The sequence below is a fragment of the Priapulus caudatus genome, unplaced genomic scaffold (genome assembly GCF_000485595.1).
Source record: "Priapulus caudatus unplaced genomic scaffold, Priapulus_caudatus-5.0.1 Scaffold396, whole genome shotgun sequence".
NCBI classification, from domain to species: Eukaryota; Metazoa; Priapulida; class Priapulimorpha; order Priapulimorphida; family Priapulidae; genus Priapulus; species Priapulus caudatus.
The window spans coordinates 48,260-52,889 of NW_014577457.1; the positions used below are offsets into that span (position 1 = coordinate 48,260).

General features: G+C 45.7%; 1 protein-coding gene across 1 annotated transcript in view; it reads right to left on the bottom strand.

Moving 5' to 3' along the window:
- Positions 1-3,788, bottom strand: part of LOC106809929 — a 24,814-nt gene extending 21,026 nt beyond the window's left edge. Inside the window, exon 1 of the mRNA XM_014813167.1 lies at positions 3,550-3,788. The gene's annotated coding sequence lies outside the window, so the exon portion shown is untranslated. The remainder of the gene's footprint in view (positions 1-3,549) is intronic.
- Between the last annotated feature and the right edge of the window lie 842 nt (positions 3,789-4,630).

The window sequence follows — 4,630 nt, forward strand, 5'->3', positions numbered from 1 at the left end:
CCCAGATCGGTCGCGCTGGCCTGCGTGCGTTGTGAAGTTCTTACATGTTTGTAGCACGCATGTTAAACCCCAATGTCGCGTGGGCACTGCGTGCGTTGTGATATTTTACATGTTTGTAAGGCACGCAATGTGGTTATAACGTACCCCCGGTGCAGCGGCTGGCCAGTGGGTTGCAGGCCCAATGTATGTGCCGCCGGGCAGCGGCCCTCGCGGTGCTTTGTGAAGTTTTACATGTTGTGAGCGCGCCATGTTAACCCAAGATGTCGCGCGCTGCGTGCGTTTGTTGAAGTTTTACATGGTTTTTAGCTACGCATTGTTACCCCAGATGTCGCGTGGCGACGACGTGCGCGTTGTCTGAAGTTTGTACATGGAGTTGGTACGCACGCATGTTCACCCCAATGCTTTAACCGCCAATGCTAATGAGATCGGTGCTATATCGTCATTGTTTCCGTAAATCAGTATATACTAAGGTTGCCGTCTACGTGGCGGCTCTGGCTGTGGCTTAATCAGGAGTGTGATAATATAGACATCGTCTAACACATTGTCAATTATGCCTCACACTGCTGGTTCTAGCAGAGAAGTACTGCGACTTGCGCAGGCGTCAGCTCTAAACTGTGACACACCAATGTTTTATTTGGGCCCCAGCACGTGCCACGCCGCTCCGCTGCTGCCATGTTAACGGGTCTCGTATATTGGGTATTCCGGGTCACGCAGTTGCATTGCGTATATCGTGGTCGATGAGCGAAATAACAGAAAAAACTACGCACACACAAGCGTGCCAGAGCGCGAACGCGAACAGACGCTACATACATGGTACGAGGCGACACACTGGCACGGCACCAGTCACCGGAGGCACGCAGTGCACAATACAGTAGTCATAATACAAGCACAGGCGACACCGCTCCAGCACGGGGGGAGTGCCGGACGTATAGGCACGCATATACATAACATATTCACACGACGGCAGCGCGCGACACACAGCATCACACACACACCAATCACCATCACGCACAGCACGCACGCGACATAACATATTATATCATCACCACACCACCTCACTCACGCACGCACATTACATACATACATACATACATACACCACACACAGGAGCACACACACGACACAACCATGGGCACAACTCACCCACCGCACCATACATACATATACACACACACCCACAACTCACGCCCTCACGGCAGCGGCACGGCACATCATACATATACAACAACTGCACCCCTCACGGCACACACGGCGTTGCGTAAGGGGGTACCGTGCGCACATACATACATAACACGCACACACCACACACACCCCATCACACACACACACAACACTGACCCCCACTCACGCGCACACGGCATACATTAACATACATATACACACACACACTCCCACTACGCACGGGCACGCACACAGGGACGTCCACAGCACACACACATCACACACTCACGGCACTGTTTACACATTAATCTATATCAACATGTAACGATTGTGATTAGCAGCATAATACGCTAGTCATTATAACTAATAGTTTTATTACGTTCCTGTAAAATTTCACCGATTTTGTTTTGAAACATTCTACTTCAGAAAAAAGATCGAATACGGCATAATTAACCACTGTTGTTACGGATGGACTGGAGACTTATGTACAGCAGGTACAGATTTTATTTCTATCCAAATTAATGTATACTTGCATTACAAAACTAAATTCAAAGCAATCATGTAATTATACAAGAAACGTTGCAGCCCTAACATCATTCAATGCTAGGTGGCTGTGCTTGGGGAATTCAATGGTTGCTGCTAAAATAGAATTATAAAACTGATGACGCATATATACGCGCAAACGCATTTGCAGACGCGGGCGTGCGATAACATTTTTGGTTTCTGAGAATAACCATGCTATTTGCAATAATTAATATAAATATACTATAATATAAATATAAATATGCATATAAACATGCATATAAACCATATAACCATGCATGTTGTGTATTTCTCAGGCGTCTGCGACGAGCCCTGTCAAAATGGTGGGACGTGTGTAGGACCGGACTCTTGCATCTGCGCCGACGGTTACTCGGATCTAGTGTGCAGCACGTTCACGGGTAAGACCTCCCAGACATAAGTACGACATTGTGATAGCTCTCTGCGTTTGCGCTAGTCCAATCAAATAAAATTGATTAGTAAAATTAGCCGCATTGATAAAATAATGTTAATTAAATTAATAAAAGTATTCAAGGTTTCTCGTAACGTATGAATACAATCTTATATTCAGGTCAAGCATAATAGTGAATCAGCACAGCTTCGTTTTCTTATGCGGGAAATACGGGGTCTATGTAGTATCGCTTCGATGATGATAGTGAAGTGTGTACTTCTTGCTAACATATAAGCTTGTAACTGCAAGCAGCGCTACATGTACTAACCTACGACTTGCACGTCTCAAACCACGTGACAGCCGTAGCCGCTATTATATATTTTCTGGTTTCGTGACGTAATTAAAGACGTAATAAATGTTGATATTCTACGAAGGACGCTGCGATTTCATCCCGAGTAAGAATGGTAGCTATAGCAGGGTTTAATAAGAACAGTAGGATTTTTCATCACCATCCCCCACTCAAAATTCGTGACGCATGGCAATTAAGGCGACTTTTTTTTCTTGTCCGTGTCGCTATGCAGCACTACCGGTGACATACGCCACGTGTCTGTCGTGGGGCGTGGACCATTTCCGCACGTTTGACGGACGTTACTTCAACTATCACGGCGAATGCAGCTACGGCTACATAATGGCCGAGCATAAGCTAGACGATACGTTCAGCTTCATAACCGAAGTACCGATGTTTAAAGTCCGTGTTGTATTCTTAGACTGTCTGACGGTCGATAACTGTACGAAGGTGCGTTTAAATTAGTTTAGTTTAGATTGGTTTGGTTTAGTTACAATAGGTTTCATTTAGTTTAGTTTAATTTAGTTTAGTTGTTTAGTTTAGTTTAGGTTAAATTACTTTAGTTTTGTTTCGCGTAATTTAGCTTAGTTTAGTTTAGTTTAGCCTGATTTAGTTTAGTTTTAGTTTAGTTTATTCTGGTTTAATTCAGTTGAAAATAATTTAGTTTAATTTAGATCGGCTCATCGGCTCATCGGCTCATCGGTTCAAAATCAAACATGTTTGATTTGGAACGATCACCCGATAAAAATAAAATCGTCTACAAATGAACGCGCACACCTACATCGCTTCATCGCTTCATCGCTTCATCGCTTCATCGCTTCATCGCTTCATCGCTTCATCGCTTCATCGCTTCATCGCTTCATCGCTTCATCGTTTGTAAAAATCGGCTGGTGTGCGGCGGCCTTTACGACTAAATTAGAAATCCGCGATTTTTCACGAACTCGCTATAGGTACAAATCGATTCTCAAACCTGAAATCTTTTTGACGCTTTGCCACAAACTATCTAACAGTGGAAAACGTTCACTAGTTATGCCAACGCTTTTACGGCTATATAATTATTATATAATACGCGATGCTGTATTACTAAAGATGTGAGGATGAGATTACTTACCGAACGACGACCGCACGCGAACGTGTCCACTCATCGTTCGCACCGCCATCCTCAGACCAAAGCGATACGCACGACTTTTTTCGTTTACCAGTTTTTACGACAATATTTTTCCGGCTACACGCTCGGTGCGCAACAAAAATGAAAAGTCATCGTCGTTGCACACAAGCACTGATCTTCTCGCGCGCACGGCGAGTGCTTTTAGATGTTTTCCCGTCGCCCCTATTAGTGCGCGCAGCACGCCCGACGCGAGCATGCACCCTCGTGTGTTCAAGGACCCGCGAGCTCCCACGCACGCACAGTGACGGGATTAAAGAAATACCGGAACGAACAGCCACGGGTCGTCAACCTGTGCGTGGCCCCGCGTCCAATACGCGCACGCTTGTTCGCCGCCAACAGACGAGCGCAGTGATGGGACTAACTGCTGGTAATGGGACAGGTGGGTAAGATTCTGGTATGATGATGGGCGCGCGGGGGAACGAGGTGTTAGCGCGTACAATAGCGTGCATTGAGTCAACAAACGCAGTGACGGTAAACGGCGAGAGTGGAACGCTCTTCCGTAAACTTGCAGTCACAGGGAGGTGGTGTGTTGTTGCGAGCAGGGGAATGGGGGGGGGGATAGCACAGCGGAGATAGTCACGCGGTTGTCGGCGCGTATAGAGAGATTCTGTTAGGGGCAGTAGAGTCACAGTCAGTGTTTCGGAGCGCCCAAGCATTCACATCACTACATGGGGCACACACACTCTAGGGTTACTAACTCTCTCTACGGTGGGAGCATTGCCACCTCTGTGCTACTCCACTCTATTCTAATATATTGATCTCTTGTATCATATTATTATACCTTTTAATATATATATATATTATATATATATATATATTAGATATATATATATATATATATATAACACGCATGAATGTTGCAATGTATGACCCCCGCCTGTCGCAATGTCACACGCACGCATACCACACACACACACACACACACACAAACACACACAGACACACACACACACACACACACACACACACACACACAAACACACACAGACACACACACACACACACACACACACACACACACACA